We start from the raw sequence: 19,033 nt of genomic DNA on the forward strand, positions 1-19,033 counted from the left end.
CGAACGAGGAATGGAGGTTAAAATAAGTTCACCATAGTCCACATTACAATAAATTTAGTCTTATGGAAAGATCAGCAAAACATTACTGATTTTGCTCTATATCAGAATTTATGTAAATGTCACAAAGTCTGGTCAAACTGCTGAGGTTGAATTGCCTCTTTCAGCAACTTTACTGGAATAATATTATTGTGATATGAAAAGCGAGAAATGGCAATATTTCCTTGAGTATTCATGTTTTAACACATTTAACTTTTTAGTAAAAAAAGATGTAGTAGATGATTAAATTGAAATTCCTACCTCGTCATTTAAAATAAAATGCATTCAGTTGAATTCCACCATAATCTTTTGAAGTATGCTCCAATTATCCTTTACGCAATCTGCTTCAGGAAACTCATTTAGAAACTAGCGTTTTTATCCACACACTCTACGGAGTGGAGACGGTGGTGTAGTGGCAATACCATTAGACGCATCATCCAGGGGTCTGGGCTAATGCTCCAGGAAATTGGGTTCACACGGCAGCTTAGGAGAATTTGAATTCAATTAATAAATCTGGAATATAAAGTTAGTCTCAGTAATGGTGGCCATGACAAACCAATGTAAAAATCGACCTGGTTCACTAATGTCCTTTCGCGAAGGAAATCTGCTGTCCTTACCTGGTGTGGCCCACTTGTGACTCCAGACCCACAGCAATGTGGTTGACTCTTAACTGCCCTCTGAAATGGTCAAGGAAGCCACTCGATTCAAGGGCAATTAGGGGTTTGCCAGTGATGCCCACTTCCCATGAAAGAGTAGAGAAAATAAAAATTTTGATGCGTGTCATTTTCCTCAGTTGGAATTTGCAACGGAGATCTCAAAGGCAAGGAGTGATTAATTGCGATTTGGGGTGGGATAGGCTATGGGCAGCAGAGTGTTTGATGCTGAAATTCACAGGGCATGGAGAATGGGAAGTCACCCAGGCTGGCACTGGAGAAATGGGGCTGCATTTTGCATGCCCAGGCTGGGTGTGTGTTCGGCGACAAGGGGGGGCATGTAAAATAGGGTGGGTGCCTGCCCACCCCACTACCTTCCTGCCCACCCTCAAGACCACCCCCATAATACAGGGGCTGGGCAGGCGCTGAAATCACCTGAAATTTAAATATATAATCAAGGGTCAATTCGGCTTGTTATCAAGTCAATTGACTGCGATAATATGCTGCCCATGCCATAAAACATTTTGCGTGGGCAGTCACACAACGGTAAGCAGCCTAACTTTTGAAAAGAATGTTTTCAAAGGGCAGGGAGGAAGAGGGGGTACTATCTTCAGGGGTTGCTCTTTTCCAATCAGGGAATGGCTCCCCTAAGATAGAACCCCTCCCTTTCTTCCTATCCACCTGCTGCATAAAACACACCACTGTCACAGCAACCACCACCCCCCCCCCACCCCCAGGTCTCCCTCCCTGACCTCCCCCACCCTGCCCATCCAAGAACCCGGCCTAATCTATCCCTGGGTCTATTGGGCCTTCTTCTTCCTATCGGCAGCACGCACTAACACACTCTTAGCACTGCTAGGGATGATGGTGCTGCCGGCCAATCGGATTGGCTGGCAACTCCTGAGGGTGGGACCTCCTCCCCAGTGAGGGGTGGGTGTCTCACATTGCCCCTATGTAGCCCACCCGCAATGCATTATGGCTGCAGGCCAGGCTGGCATGGAGTGGGCCAGCTCCACACTAACTTTGCTTTCGGAGATTTGGTGGGTGGGTGTGGAGAGGTGGGGTGGGTGGGGGTTGGGGTGGACATGTCCACCCTCCCCCTTGAGTCCGGAGGTAACAATAGCCAGGATAAGCGTGTAAAATGTTGAGCTTATTCCTCATCTTGTCCGGGGAGCGAGGCCCTTTTAACAGCACAATGACCCACTCCACCACCATTTCCACCACCTCCACCATCCTTCTGCAAGCCTGTAATGTGGACAGGCTCTTCAGCATGCCTCTGATAAAAAATTGGCCTCATTTCCAATCTGTTCTGGTATAGGAGGTCGCCATTTATTTTGCACTAGTGTCAACTTGCATTTGCCAATAACATCAACCGAGGAAGATTCTACCGAGATTTGGTATAATTGGAAGCAAAGCATATCTCCAGGAAGCTCTGCTAAACTTTGCATCTGGATTGAGCTTTCATATAGCTGCAGATGGCAGTTCTATCCAAAGGAATATTTTAGAAAGAAGAAAATATCTTTGATACTTGCCATGTACTGCCCGTGAATGCTTAGGTTTTTTTTTCCCCGCCCTTGTCGTTGCTTGTCTTTTGATTCTCTTTGTTTCTGGAAAGAGAAAGCCTTGAACTGCAGGTAGTTACTTACTTTTGAGTTGCTAGGAAACAGCCAATCCCCAGAGCAACAGGAAGAACAGAGGAATCGTAAATGTGTGGAAATCCAAAGTTAAAGGAGGTGTAAGGTCTGTCAATATTGGAGGCAGATAGGTTAACGTTTTCAGGTGTAGTCCCTTTGGTCAAGACCTTGATACAGAAATTATGCATTCCCTTTCAATCTACAAGCCCTGACTGTATCTCAGGGAGCTGAATTCCTGCCAGATATTTGGGGCCCTAGCTTCCTGCTGATCGCTTGAGATCTGGGCCACTTACAGTTGACAGTCAGACAGCTGTGTCTCTTTAGATTAGGCACCATGACAGCACGGATGCTGCCAAATCATTACATCATTTTTATAATGCTGGAAACATTTACCAGATCAGGCAGCATCTGCAGAGAGATAACAATCAGGCTAACAATTTAGGATGGTGGCCCTTCTTCAGATGCAGCTGGGAGGTCACGTATTTACGGTGCAACCAATGGTTAATATCAGAGCTTCCTTTTCAAGCTTTCCTCAAATATCATGGTCCTTGGAAAGGAACATGCATTTATAAAGTTCCTTTTGTGCATCTTGGGATAATAGCACAGGCATAATGGAAAATAGCTCCCTTCTGAGCTGTAGAATTCTATGTCCCAAAGCACTTTATAGCCAATGAAGCACTTTTGAAATGTAGTCACTGTTATAATGTAAGAAATGTGGCAGCTGATCTTACACACCACGGTATGTCTTTTCCTCTTGGTATGGCTCTATTTTGCTTTTGGACCTGTGATTGAAAAAAAAACATTTATGGGATGTGGGCTTCGCTGGCTGGGCCAGTATTTATTGTCCATCCCTAATTGCCCTTGAGAAGATGGTGGTAAGCTGCCTTCTTGAACTGCTGCAGCCCATGTGGTGTATGTACGTCCAAAGCGCTGTTAGGAAGGGAGTTCAAGGACTTTGACCCAGCAACAGTGAAGGAACGACAATATATTTCCAAGTCAGGATGGTGAGTGACTTGGAGGGGAACTTCTAGGTGGTGGTTTTCCCATCTACCTGCTGCCCTCGTCCTTCTAGATATAGTGGTCATGAGTTTGGAACAAGCTGTTTGACTGGTTGTCTGACTAGCTGTATCAGCTTCTCCAAATTTAAGTCTTCTTTGAATTGCAGTGGTTAGATAGGTTGTCATTGGTAACCCTGTCTACAATGCAGTCTCAGAGCAGCTCAGTTTTAAGATCACCATATTTGCAACCTTCAGCCAGTCAATACAATTAATTGATAAATGTATCCGCCGGTTCACCTGGTTTCTAGGGCCTTTTGTAAAACTTGGCTCTTTCTAATATCTTGTTACTCCATAAACTAAAACCTCTTTGAATTTGTCTGATGTTTTATTAATACCTTGTCTTGCTATAAACATCATCAGCAATTGCTCCAATAGAGCACAATAATGTATTAAAAACAAAAACAGAATTACCTGGAAAAACTCAGCAGGTCTGGCAGCATTGGCGGAGAAGAAAAGAGTTGACGTTTCGAGTCCTCATGACCCTTCGACAGAACTTGAGCTCGAGTCCAAGAAAGAGTTGAAATATAAGCTGGTTTAAGGTGTGTGTGTGGGGGGCGGAGAGATAGAGAGAGAGAGAGGTGGGGGGGGTGGTGGTTGTAGGGACAAACAAGCAGTGATAGAAGCAGATCATCAGAAAATGTCAACGACAATAGTACAATAGAACACATAGGTGTTAAAGTTAAAGTTGGTGATATTATCTAAACGAATGTGCTAATTAAGAATGGATGGTAGGGCACTCAAGGTATAGCTCTAGTGGGGTTTTTTTTTTATATAATGGAAATAGGTGGGAAAAGAAAAATCTTTATAATTTATTGGAAAAAAAAGGAAGGGGGAAACAGAAAGAGGGTGGGGATGGGGGAGGGAGCTCACGACCTAAAGTTGTTGAATTCAATATTCAGTCCAGAAGGCTGTAAAGTCCCTAGTCGGAAGATGAGGTGTTGTTCCTCCAGTTTACGTTGGGCTTCACTGGAACAATGCAGCAAGCCAAGGACAGACATGTGGGCAAGAGAGCAGGGTGGAGTGTTAAAATGGCAAGCGACAGGGAGGTTTGGGTCATTCTTGCGGACAGACCGCAGGTGTTCTGCAAAGCGGTCGCCCAGTTTACGTTTGGTCTCTCCAATGTAGAGGAGACCACATTGGGAGCAACGAATGCAATAGACTAAGTTGGGGGAAATGCAAGTGAAATGCTGCTTCACTTGAAAGGAGTGTTTGGGTCCTTGGACGGTGAGGAGAGAGGAAGTGAAGGGGCAGGTGTTGCATCTTTTGCGTGGGCATGGGGTGGTGCCATAGGAGGGGGTTGAGGAGTAGGGGGTGATGGAGGAGTGGACCAGGGTGTCCCGGAGGGAGCGATCCCTACGGAATGCCGATAAGAGGGGTGAAGGGAAAATGTGTTTGGTGGTGGCATCATGCTGGAGTTGGCGGAAATGGCGGAGGATGATCCTTTGAATGCGGAGGCTGGTGGGGTGATAAGTGAGGACAAGGGGGACCCTATCATGTTTCTGGGAGGGAGGAGAAGGCGTGAGGGCGGATGCGCGGGAGATGGGCCGGACACGGTTGAGGGCCCTGTCAACGACCGTGGGTGGAAAACCTCCGTTAAGGAAGAATGAGGACATGTCAGAGGAACTGTTTTTGAATGTAGCATCATCAGAACAGATGCGACGGAGGCGAAGGAACTGAGAGAATGGGATGGAGTCCTTACAGGAAGCGGGGTGTGAGGAGCTGTAGTCGAGATAGCTGTGGGAGTCGGTGGGTTTATAATGGATATTGGTGGACAGTCTATCACCAGAGATTGAGACAGAGAGGTCAAGGAAGGGAAGGGAAGTGTCAGAGATGGACCACGTGAAAATGATGGAGGGGTGGAGATTGGAAGCAAAATTAATAAATTTTTCCAAGTCCCGACGAGAGCATGAAGCGGCACCGAAGTAATCATCGATGTACCGGAGAAAGAGTTGTGGAAGGGGGCCAGAGTAGGACTGGAACAAGTAATGTTCCACATACCCCATAAAGAGACAGGCATAGCTGGGGCCCATGCGGGTACCCATAGCCACATCTTTTATTTGGAGGAAGTGAGAGGAGTTGAAGGAGAAATTGTTCAGCGTGAGAACAAGTTCAGCCAGACGGAGGAGATTAGTGGTGGATGGGGATTGTTCGGGCCTCTGTTCGAGGAAGAAGCTAAGGGCCCTCAGACCATCCTGGTGGGGGATGGAGGTGTAGAGGGATTGGACGTCCATGGTGAAGAGGAAGCGGTTGGGGTCAGGGAACTGGAAATTGTTGATGTGACGTAAGGTGTCAGAGGAATCACGGATGTAGGTGGGAAGGGACTGGACAAGGGGAGAGAGAAGGGAGTCAAGATAACGAGAAATGAGTTCTGTGGGGCAGGAGCAAGCTGAGACGATCGGTCTACCGGGGCAGTTCTGTTTGTGGATTTTGGGTAGGAGATAGAAGCGGGCCGTCCGAGGTTGGGCGACTATCAGGTTGGAAGCTGTGGGAGGGAGATCCCCAGAGGAGATGAGGTCAGTGACAGTCCTGGAAACAATGGCTTGATGTTCAGTGGTGGGGTCATGGTCCAGGGAGAGGTAGGAGGAAGTGTCTGCGAGTTGACGCTCAGCCTCCGCGAGGTAGAGGTCAGTGCGCCGGACAACTACAGCACCACCCTTGTCAGCGGGTTTGATGACAATGTCAGGGTTGGACCTGAGAGAATGGAGTGCAGTAAGTTCAGAGAGAGACAGGTTAGAATGGGTGAGAGGAGCAGAGAAATTGAGACGACTAATGTTGCGCCGACAGTTCTCAATGAAAAGATCGAGAGAAGGTAAGAATCCAGAGGGAGGGGTCCAGGTGGAGGGAGAATATTGGAGATGGGTAAAAGGATCCGTTGAACTGGGAGAGGACTCCTGCCCAAAGAAGTGAGCCCAGAGACGAAGACGGCGGAAGAAGAGTTCAGTATCATGCCGAGCCCGAAATTCATTGAGGTGAGGGCGTAAGGGTATGAAACTAAGTCCTTTTCTGAGCACTGAACGTTCAGCATCGGAGAGGGGAAGGTCAGGGGGTATAGTGAATACGCGGCTGGGGTTGGGACTGGAAGAAAGGGTGGGGACGGAGGGACAGGCAGGGGTGGAGGGTCCTAGATGGGTGTTGGTGTCGATGAGTTGTTGGAGCTTGCGTTCCTTAGCACTTGAGAGAAAGAGAAAAAGTTTCTTGTTGAGGCGTCGGATGAGCCGAAGGATAAAATGAAACTGGGGGCACGCGCAGCTTTGAAAAAGGGTACGGCGGTGCTGCTGGAGGGAGAGGTCGAGTGTGTTCATATGGCGGCGCATGGCACTGAGAGTGGATTTCAGAATGTGACGGGAACAGCAGTCCGAGAAACGTTTTATGTCCCGGAGATACCTGTAATCCTGGGTGGGTTCGAAACATGAGGGGTGGAATTTCAGTTGAAATCCACGTGGGGTAAGTCGGAGATGGAGACAGTCACTGAGAAAGGAGATATGGCTGTGAAAGCGGGTTTTAGTAAACACCTTGTCAAACACTAGGAGGGAAATGGAAAGCAAGGAAGGTGAGCAAGACAACAGAGAGATACGGAAATCTTGTCGCAGAGAGGAACAGAACTTCTTCAAGGAGGTAGGCATTTCTTGAAGAGCAGTGGTAGTCAATTAAACACAGAGATAAAAACAAAAAAACTGCGGATGCTGGAAATCCAAAACAAAAACAGAATTACCTGGAAAAACTCAGCAGGTCTGGCAGCATCGGCGGAGAAGAAAAGAGTTGACGTTTCGAGTCCTCATGACTCGATGTATTGACTTGTTCAGCCTCTGACTTAGTGTCCCATCCAGATGCAATTCTGAATCTTAAAAATCTCTTCCTCCATAATGGCTAATTCTGTTTGATCTGGCTGTTCCCTATTCCCAAATCGCTCTGCAAAGATAAAGTTGGAATCCATAGCTGTTTTAAGCTCTTAGAAGGATTATCTTGATCTTTTAAAACTACTGTGGCAGTAATGGTGTTCTCCCATGCTTTTGCAGCTTTTACTGACACCCGCTGCAGTTGCTGAACCTCTTTGGTAATCGTTCCTAAGCTTCGCAGAGTTTTGAAATGGATCGCCAGGAAGTCACTATAAAGCCACGTTCACTGCTTTCCTCCTGCTGGGGAATCATGTTTAAGCTGCAGGATTTTTTTTTTCTCTCAATTGGCTGCCTCGCAGTTGCCACGTGTAATGGTGCCAAACTCGGACCTGAGCTGCAGGATATAGCGAAACCTGCGCTCTCTAAAAATGGAATTTGCAGAGTGATTTGGGAATAGAGAACAGCCAGATCAAACTGAATCAGCCATTATTGAGGAAGAGATATTTAAGATTCAGAATTGCATCCAGATGGGACAATAAGTCGGAGGCTGAACAAGTCAATACATTATTGCACTCTATTGGAGCAATTGCTGATGATGTTTATAGCAAGACAAGGCATTAATAAAACATCAGACAAATTCAAAGAGGTTTTAATTTATGGAGTAACTTGATATTAGAAAGAGCCAAGTTTAACAAAAGACACCAGAAACCAGGTGAACCAGCTGCTTGCTGCTTCCTGTGCCATTAATAGGAAGGTTTTATGCCTTTTTCAAGGCTTTCCCACCCTTCCTCAATCATCGCTAAGTTCTTTGGCCCTACTGCCGGATCGGGATTTTTCACAGACCACCACATGCTACGGTGTAGCCCTTAGCCAGCTGAATGGTTGCTTTTTTTTTCTGCTTCTCGCTCTGCCCCCATGTCTTCTATGGGGCTCTTCTAGAAATTTTCAACTGTCTTACTGAATTTTTCAGCAAGTTTCTGGTGCCTTTTTTTCATGTCAGACTGGCAAGCTTTTTATTTTAAAAGTTGGAGTTCAGAGATTTTTGGGTCCTTCGTAGCTACCACGATGTTGTTTGCTGGTTTTGACTGGCTAAGGAATGGTTGCAGAGTTATGCGTCCCTCTTGCATCATCATGTGGCTGCTATTGTTTCTCCAGATGCACACATTAACCCGTTCGGTCCTGAACACCCTAGCACTACAGTAATGACTTGCGGGGCAGGGGAGGGTGTGGTGGGTGGGGTGTACCTCCGATGGACACTGGGAATCCCCAAATGAGGCCACTCCCTTGCCCTACAGCAGCCCACATAGCTATAGTTGCTGGGCTACCCGCTTACCACTGGCCTTCCACTGCTACGGGTAAAATAGTAGCAAGGGCATGATGAGGCATTTAAGTTCCCATTAATTGGCCAGCTAAGAGCCCCCATAGGCCCAAGAGCAGGCGGGCTACCCAATACTCCCTCAACCCCACCATAAATTGAGAGGCACATTGGGGTTGGGTGGGTAGGTGGCAGGTAACCAGGCACTGCAGTTGACGAGCACATCCCCCTTCAAACTCACCAGCAGGGGACCGTAAAATTCCACCCATGGTTACTATTGATATTTACAGTTTATTCTAGATTTTTATTCAATTAAACAAATTTAAATTTCCGAACTGCTACAGTGGGATTTGAATTCATATCTCCTGTTCATTAGTGCAAGTTTTGGGATTACTAGTCTAGTAATATAACACTATTATTGTAGTTACTGCCATATGAGCAAATGAGCATACGAAATAGGAGCAGAAGTAGGTCATTCAGCCCCTCAGCCCCTCGAGTCTGCTCCCCCATTTAATAAGTTCATGGCTGATCTGTTTGTGTTTCGAGTTCCAATCTACCCCCGAAGACCTTTGATTCCCTTGCCTAACATGAATCTATCCACATCTGCCTTAAAAATATTCAATGACACTGCTTTCACCACCTTCTGAGGCACAGAGTCGCACAACCCTCAGAGAAAAAAAAATTTCCTCTTCTCTGGCCTAAAAGGGAAACCCCTAATTTTAAAACAGTGCCCCCTAGTTCTGGACTCAACCACAAGAGGAAGCATCCTTTCCACATCAACCTTGTCAATACCATTCAGGATCTTGTACACTTCAATCAAGTCATACCTCACTCTTTCTAAACTCCAGTGGAAACAAGCCCAGTCTGTCCAACCTTTCCTCATAAGACAACCCACACGTTCCAGATGTCAATCTAGTAAACCTCCTTTGAATCGCCCCCAACACATTTACATCCTTCCTTAAATAAGGAGACCAAAATTGCACAGAGCATTCGAGGTGTGGTCTCACCGATGCTCTGTTTAACTGAAGCATAGCGTCCTTACTTTTATGTTCACTTCCTCTCATAATAAAGGCGAGCATTCCATTAGCCTTCTTATTTATTTGTTGAACCTGCATATTAACATTTTGTGACTCATGCACTAGAACACCTCTGCCGCTTGGATTTCTGCAGCCGTTCACCATTTAAGTAATATTCTTCCTACCAAAGTGAAAAACTTCACATTTTCCCACATTATACTCCATCTGTCATATTTTTGCCATTCACTCAAGCTACCTATATCCGTAAGCAACCTCCTTATGTCCTGTTCACAACATAATTCCAGTATTTTCTTATTTTATTTCTGGTTATCAACAGTTGCAGTTATCTTTTTTTTTTAAGAAACAAAGCTGTAAAGGGGTGATGGGAGGGAAGGAGCAACTGTTGAATTGTTTCCTGATTTCGGTACCTATAACTTCATTCCACAAGTATCTTGTGGTTGCGTATCCTAATAACCATCACTGAATCCCCCACTATCAACATGTTGGAGGTTACCATTGACCAGAAACTGAACTGGACTAGCCATATAAATACTGTGGCTACAAGAGCACATCAGAGGCTGGGAATCCTGCAGCGAGTAATTCACCTCCTGACTCACCAAAGCCTGTCCACTATCCACAAGGCACAAGTCAGGAGTGTGATGGAATACTCCCCACTTGCCTGGATGTGTGCAGCTCCAACAACAATCAAGAAGCTTGACACCATCCAGGACAAAGCAGTCCGCTTGATTGGCACCCCATCCACAAACATTCACTCCCTCCACCACCGACACACAGTAGCAGCAGTGTGCACCATCAGCAAGATGCACTGCAGGAACTCAACAAGCCTCTTTAGACAGCACCTCCCAAATCCACATTCTTTACCATCTAGAAGGTCAAGGACACATGGGAACACCACCACCCTGGAAGTTCCCCTCCAAGCCACTCACCATCCTGACTTGGAAATATATTGACCGTTCCTTCACTATCACTGGGTCAAAATCCTGGAATTTCCCCCCCGCCCCTACAACAGCACAGTGGGTGCACATACACCACATGGACTGCAGCGGTTCAAAAAGGCAGCTCACCACCACCTTCTCAAGGGCAATTAGGGATGGGTAAAAAATGCTGGCCCAGCCAGCGACGCCCACATCCTGTGAATGAATGAAAAAAAAACATAACGGGGATGGAAAGAAAGGAAGACACAGCTGGAAGGAGAAAATTCAAGACCTTTCGTGACTGTCACTCAAAACATGTCTTAACCTTGGCACTAAAGAGAAACTAAACACCATTTATTTGCAATTTAACATTGTTCATAATAAGATTGTAGAATTCCACTTTGTCCTACCCTCAGCGAGGTCCTAACTCGAGGGCAGCATTTTAGGTCTTGGGCCAGGACGCTGACATCATGGTCAGATGGGGTCCTAATCTTGCACTATGTTGGGAGCAGTCACTTAGCAGTAATTTTTTTCCATGAATTAGCTAAGTACTGGCCAGAGGCCATGCTCACTGTCCAATTAAGGATGGCAGATGGGATCTCAAATCTGGAGGGCCAGCAGGAGCCACTCCTGCATGGGAAGGGGGTGATGTAGCCCTGCTGTCACATATTGAGGAGCCTGCCAAGAAACTTATAACATTTCTGAATTTAAAAAAAAAAGGCTACATCTGCCAGACCAGCATTGTAGTTGGGACACCCCTTCACAGGGCGACTTGTGGACACAAGTGTAGTTAAGCAAGCTGGGAGGGCGTCAAAGCCTGCCTGGAGTGCTGCCACCCTTCTCCCCAACCCTTTAAACTCACCACCACCCCCCCGCCCCTGCCGCCACCCCCCCCACCCCCACCCCCACCCCCACCCCCACCCCCACCCACGAGTCTGCCACCACCATCTCCAGACAGCTGGCCCGTTCCTGAAAATTCTATTCAACTCTGATAATCATCGGCCTGTTACTTGCCTTAATTGGCCACACACCACTTGTGGGAGGTATGGCCCTTCCTCTCCAGATACTGCCTCTGGGAACATGGCCTGGGGAGGTTGGGGGGGCAGGATAATACCGGCAAGCTGTTGCGTCAGGTGGCAATGCAAAATTACACACCCACTCGCCTCCGTACTAGCCCCCACATCTGGGTGAAAATTCTGCCCCAGGTCTCCTGCGAAAATCTTGAGCTGCTGATTAGGGAAGGGCAGCTGAAATGGGATTCACATCGCCTTGCACCCCCTCAGGCATGAGTAATCTGACCGCGCGTCAAATCAGCATTCAGAGCCGACGCTCTGCGGATTTGGAGTTGTCGCAGGATGGGGCTCCAGACCAATCTTTCTGATTCAAGGCCAAAAGTGCCACCATTGTGCCAATAGTCAGTCCGGATTCTGGGATTCCTGACCCCCTTCCTGGGTTACCTGATTTTTGGGCGTGCCTTTAAAGAGTGCGGGCTGGTCCCTGTCAAAATCACGCACCCGGAAACCCCCACCTGGCCGGATCCAATGCGGAGACAGACACGTCCAACTGCTCCGTAATTTTCATGGAGTCGGGCCAGGTTTTTAAAGAGTCATCATTCACAACCCCTCAGAGGAGTCGTGAATCCTAGTCTGCCTGAGGGGACTTTTTGAAAGGTGAGTTCAGGAGGTGTTCCTCATGTCACCTATGCCAAGCTATGCCGCTATACCCACTCCCTGTGGTCCCTCATGCCTTCTATGTCAAGCTATGCCCCACCCATTCCCTCTGTCCCCTCATACACCCTACGCCAAGCTATGGCACTCGCATGCTCATTGACCCACTATACACTGTATAGAACCAATGAACCCTATAGTGACAGTAGGATGTTCAAAAAAAAGCTTTTTAAAAAATGAATTCATTCATAACTTTCTACTATGTTTTAAAAAAAAAGTCATTTCACTACAAGGCAATAAATGTGTCAATCGCCCAGACTCTTTAAAGTGTCAATAGCAAAAACCATAAGTCCTTGAAACCTCAGCTTTGTGTAAATAAACATTGTGAATTTGACCATAGAGATTAGATAACCTGAGCTGTCCATCAAGCAACGTTTTCTCTGGGACGCACTGTTTCAGCAGGAGTTATGGTTAACTGGGCTCTCAGCCAAGCCTCATTATGTATGCTTGGCTGAGGGCCCAGAAATGGCCCCCCCCAATGAAGATCCCACCTTTGCAGGCACTTTCTCCCAAGGTGGGCAGGTCAAGCTGGGAATTTTCCAGATTCCTGCTACCCACCTTGAGGGTAGAAATTCAGGCTCCTATTCTAGCTACTTTGCCAGAGGTGTATGGAATGGGATTCGAATACTGTACCTTCCAACTTAAAGGTGGGAACGCTGTCACTAATCCAAGGGCTCATTTCTGTTCTACTGAATACCATGCTTATGTTCTAAAGTAATACAAATGTTAAATGCCAATTAGGTTTCATCAAAAATGATCTAATTCTCTGAGGGCTGTAAGGCCTATGTACAGAGTTTTGTGGTGATGATGTTAAAGATTCATCATGGTTTTTTTATCTCCTTTTAGAAGTACTCAGTATAGAATGTACAATTGGTTAGTGGATCAGCAGTGACACAATGGATGCTGTTACATTGCTCTTGTTTCAGTTGTGGGAGATTACCACCTCTGCACTATAACTCGGCAGGTTCACTGTAGAGCAGCAATGAACAGATGTTGAAGAGGGATTCAACAACAGTTGTGTTTAATATATACAGTGTCCTTGACTGTACCTTGAGTCCTGTGTCCAGATTTGGTCACTGAGCCTGTAAGGAAAATTATACGGTAGCCTAGAGGTTACGGTAAGCGACTAGCAAATCAGAGGTTGTGAGTTCAAATTTCAAAAATAGGATGTTTTAAGTTCCAATTTCATTGTAGCAAATTGTGAAATTTGCATGAATTAATCTGTGGGCTAAAACTAGATAAGATACCCCATGAAATGGATTACCATTTAAAAACCTACCTTTGTTTTTTCTTTGATTGGATGTGGGTGTCACTGGCATATATTGCTTGTTCCTATTTAAGAGTCAACCACATTGCTGTGGGTCTGGGTCATATATAGGTCAGGACATTAGTGAACCAGTTGGGTTCTTACAACAATCATTTTGTGATCATCATCATACTTTTAATTACAGATTTTTATTGAATTCAAATTCCACCATTTGCCATGGTGGGATTCAAACCCAGGTCACCAGAGCATTACCCTGGGTCTCTAGATTACCAGTCCAGCAACAATACCACAACACCACAACCTCCCCTTGCCTGAAAGGGAGATTTGTCTGTCTTATGTATTGTGACTTCCCCCATGCTGTACTGTTGACTCTTCATTTCATGAGGAAAACTGGGGATGGATAATAAATATTACCTTGTCACATCTCAAGAGTCACTAAAATAAAACAAGGCATGAAAGTAGCACAGAAAAGAGCCACAGGGGCGTGAAAAGATTGAGCTTCGAGGGCAGATAGGAAAACAAGAGCTTCTCAGCCCTGGGAAAGGGCAAGAAAGAGGAGACCTTTAGAAAATATGTGATGGCAAATTAGAAAATGAAACTAAACTGCATAGGTAACCAAGAGCACTATTTCAATATATTTATGGAATAGGTTAAATGAGTGAAAGGCAAAAAAATAGGACAAATCTGCCGAGCAGGAGTAAAAATCCTGGCCATTCAAAAAATGGGTTAGATGATGTACTGGGGAAAAGTAGATCCTTTCTTCGAGATGAATAATTGGATAGTTCTACCAAAGAACCTGCACAGGGTATAAGGACTGAGTGGTCTCCTATGCTGTATTCTATGATTGACAATTGAACAGTCTCCCTCATCTGCATTTATCTTATGAGCTCCCATGTTCAGACTCCACAAACACCTCTTAAACTTCTTTGTTTTGACTGACCACACTTGCTCAGTCCTGACAGCAATTCCATACGTCAGAACAGGAGTCACTCAGCCCCTTGAGCCTGTCCTGCCGTTTGATTAGTTCATGGCTGATCTGTTGATCAACTCCATGGCTCCATATCCAGTAATCTCCTTGCCTAAGAAAAATCTATCAATCTCAGCTTTGAAATTTTCAACTGACCGAACACCAGAAGAAAGTTCCAAATTTCCACTAGTCTTTGTGTGAAGAAGTGCTTCCTGACGTCACCCTTGACTGACCTAGCTCCAATTTTAAGGTTATTTCCCCTTGTTCTGATCTCTCCCACCTGAGGAAAATAGTTTCTAATCTTCCCTATCTATTCCTTTGATCATCTTAAATACCTCAATTATATCAGCCCTTTATACTTGAGAGAATACAAGCCTAGTCTATGAAATCTGTGCTGATAATTTAACCCTTTTAGCCTGAGTATCCCTTTTACTTTGGAGAGCCAGGAAAATGAGACCTAAAAATGCTTTAACACACCAGGTGAGGAGCCAAAGGCAAACATGTGGCTTTCTCATTGCTGAATGCACTCTTATTCCAAGCTCCCTTAATTACTTTGCAAAGTGCATGGAAGATTTCAAACCTCTCTTTAATTAACAGAGCAGGGAATTAAGTTGGCTAATATTTGAGAGTTTACAAAACTTCTGAATGATTTTTATTTGGCCTGGATTGCAGCATTCGTCTAGCAGAAGTGCTTTTGGAATTCCAGTCACATACTGCCCATAAATAGTTGGAAAATTATGGGAATGTGTGCACACATTTCTGATTTTAAAAATACTTCAGCACAAAGCTCTTGCACCTGGCTTCTCAAAGTGAAAGAATAGCATGCATTCATGTTTTGACTGAAGGTAGTTAACAAAATACATCTATTATCCTATTTGGTGCATCTCAGACTCCTCCACAAACTTCTATGTTAGCACAAAGGTGGGAGTCAGCTTGAAAAGTTTTAAAAGATTTTCCTCAGTCTTTATGTAGGCCCAATGTAAGTAAAGTACTTATTATACAGGAAATGATGTTGAGATACAAAGGAGGACACAATCACTGTCTATAACACTTTCAGCTCTGCTGTTAATCTTACAAGGATAAGAATAGCTCCTTGTCTAAAATCAGTGAACAGTTTGGGGGATATGGTTCACAAGGCACGGCAGGAGGTAGGAGCCTCTCTCCATTTGTGGTCATTGGCGTATAACTGAAAATTCTGTGGCTATAGTTCATTCAGATCCTGGCCTCTCAATGATTGAAAGGCATGGAATGACAGTACATCTCCTCTGACCTCTTTGGTGTTTGGAGGGGAACTGTTTTTTTACCCCCTTGTACCTTTGAACAATGGCTTGAAGACACTGTCATCTGGAAGTCATGCAAGGCTGCAAGGTTCCTTTGTTCTGTGGCTAAATGGCAACATCTAAGTCGGTGTCTCAAGTGCTCCTAAAACACTATCGTTGCCCTGCCTGTCTTTGGTATCAGTATTACAATGTCACCTGGACATGCTGACAAGGCATCAGGGGGAGGATAAAGGCTTCCATTGTTGCTGTTCAATTTGGTAGATGTCTTCCACAACTTGATTTTGCAGTTTCGCTTCCTTTTGGCTTTGGTAAGTATGCAGTGTTGAGTCGTGGAAAACGGTTACTGTTTTCAAAATCATTCTTTTCTCCAGTGGAACGCTACAAATCAACCACAAACCCTTGTGACCCAGGTGAGGTATTTGTTCTGAGGGATAATGCTAATGGAAAGTCTTGGCTGGGCATCAACATCTGTTGGAAATTTGGGGACTTTTTTTTCCTGTCTTAGGTTGACAGTCAAGGAAAATTATGTGCTTTTTTTTCTTCCTTCATGGGGTTTGAGCGTCGCTGGCAATGTCAGAATTTGTTGCTCATCCCTGATTTTTCTTGAGAAGGTGCTGGTGCTACAATCCATGTATGTACACCTACAGTGCTGTTAGAGAGTTCCAGGATTTTGACCCAGCGATGGTGAAGGAATGGCAATATAGTTCCAGCACAGGATACTGTGTGACTTGGAGGGGAACTTGACAGATGGTGGCGTTCCCATACATCTGCTGCCCTTGCCCTTTTAGGTGTAGCGGTCGTGGATTTGCAAGGTGCTGTCAAAGGAGCCTTGCTTAATTGCTGCTGTGCATCTTGTAGAGGGTACACACTGATGCCGCTGTGTCAACGTGGAGAGAGCGAATGTTTAAGGTGGTGGATGGGGTGCTAATCAAGCAGGCTGCTGTGTCGTGGATGGTGTCGAGCTTCTTGGGTGTTGTTGAAACTGCACTCATCCAGCCAAGTGGGGAGTATTCCATCACACTCCTGACTTGTGCATTGTAGATGGTGCACAGGCTTTGGGGAGTCAGGAGGTGTGTTATTCACCACTGACCTGCTTTTGCAGCCAAAATATTTATGTGGCTAGTCTATTTAAGTTTTTGGTCAATGGAAACTCCCAGGGTCTTGATAGTGGGGGGATTTAGAAATGCTAATGCCATTGAATGTCAAGCAGAGATGGTTAGGTTCTCTCATGTTGGAAATGGCACTTACCCAGCACAAATATTACTTGTCAGTAATAAGCCCAAACCTGAATGTGTGTCTGATTCTTGCTGCAAATGGACACAGACTGCTGCAATAACTGAGGAATTGTGAATGGTACTGAACACTGTGCAATCATTAGCAAATATTCCCACTTCTGACCTCAAGTTGAAGGGAAGGTCATTGATGAAGCAGCTGAAGATGGTTGGGCCGAGGACACTACCCTGAGGAACTCCTGCAGTGATTTTCTGGAACTGAGATGATTGACCTCCAACAACCACAACCATTTTCCTTTGTGTTAATTATGACCCCAACCAGTGGAGAGTTTTCCCTCTGATTCCCATTGACTCCAGTTTTGTTTGGGCTCCTTGATGCCACACTTGGTCTAATGCTGCCTTAAAGTTAAGAACAGTCACTCTCACCTCAGCTTTTGAGTTCAGTTCTTTTTTCCATGTTTGGATCCAACTGGCCCTGGTGAAACCCAAAACAAGCACTGGTGAGCAGGTTATTGCTGGTAAGTGTTTGATAGCACTGTCGATGACACCTTCCATCAATTTACTGATGATCAAGAGCTGACTGATGAAATGATAATTGGCTGGGTTGGATTTGTCTTGCTATTTGTGGACAGGACACACCTGGGCAATTTTCAACATTAATGGATAGATGCCGGTATCGTAGCAGTACTGGAACAGCTTGCCTAGGGGCACAACTAGTTCTGGAGCAGAAGTCTTCAGTACTATTGCTGGAATATTGTCAGGGCCCATAGCCTTTGCAAATCTAGTGCATTGAGCCATTTCCTGCTATCACGTGGAATGAATCAAATTGGCTGAGGACTGACACCTGTAATGCTGAGGACCTCAGGAGGAGCCTGAGATGGATCATCCACTCAGTACTTCTGGCTGAAGTCATGGCTCTGCTAGTCACAGCTACATTTCCCACAGATGTTTCCTGTGAATGGGGCAGCAGCCCAAGTCAAAAATCACCTTGCTACATATTGGCAGTGCCAGTGCAGTTATAAGGAGCTGAGAGATTTTGATCATATTCCTTTCTCAAAATGTTAGCCGTTGCTCAATGTTCGCACTCTAACCTTTGAGTACGAAAGCCATGAGCTCATTTCCCCAGAGCACTTTTTTGTTTCCTTTTCAAGTATTTATCCAATTCCCTATTTGTTGAGTAGTTGTTTTATTCAACCACGAGATGTGGATGTCACTAAGGCCACCATTTATTATCCATCCTTAATTTCCCTTGAGAAGGTTCTATTCTTGAGTAGAACTGAGTGGCTTGCTAGGCCATTTCAGAGTTGACCACATTGTCGTGGGCCTGGAGTGGGGAGACTGGGCATAAAGACAACAATTTTCCTTCCCTGAAGGGCCTTAGCAAACCAGAGGGGTCTTTTTATTTGACCATCCAGTCATTTCATGGTCACCATTACTGGTAGTAGCTTTATCATTCCACATTCTATTTAATTAACTAAATTTACATTCCCTAGCTGCCAAGCTGTAATTTGGATTCATGGCTGCAAATGACTTGCCCAGACCTTGGAATATCTGGTCCAGTAGCTTCACCATTGTATCACCATCCCCTTTCACCAATGGCATGAATGTTATCAGGGCCATTTAAAAGGTCAACAGCCAGTTAACCAGTTGCAATCCCTGTATCCCTGGAAGAGATTAAAGGCATGCTGTGAAAATGCTAAAATAAAAGCAGAAAATGCTGGGAATACTCAGCATGTCTGACAGGATCTGTGGCGAGAAAAGCAGAGTTAACATTTCAGGTCAATGAGTTTCATCAGAATTGGGAACAGTTAGAAATATTATGTTTTTTTATTCATTCATGGGATGTGGGCATTGCCGGCATTTATTGCCCATCCTTAATTAAGCCTTGAGAAGGCGGTGGTGAACCGCTGCAGTCCATGTGGTGTAGCTACACCCTCAGCGCTGCTAGGGAGAGAGTTCCAGGATCTTGATGCAACAACAGTGAAGGAGCAGCGATATATTTCCAAGTCAGGATGGTGAGTGACTTGGAAGGGATCTTCCAGATGATGGTGTTCCCATGAGTCTTGTCCTCCTAAAT

The sequence above is a fragment of the Carcharodon carcharias genome, chromosome 16 (assembly GCF_017639515.1).
Source record: "Carcharodon carcharias isolate sCarCar2 chromosome 16, sCarCar2.pri, whole genome shotgun sequence".
NCBI classification, from domain to species: Eukaryota; Metazoa; Chordata; class Chondrichthyes; order Lamniformes; family Lamnidae; genus Carcharodon; species Carcharodon carcharias.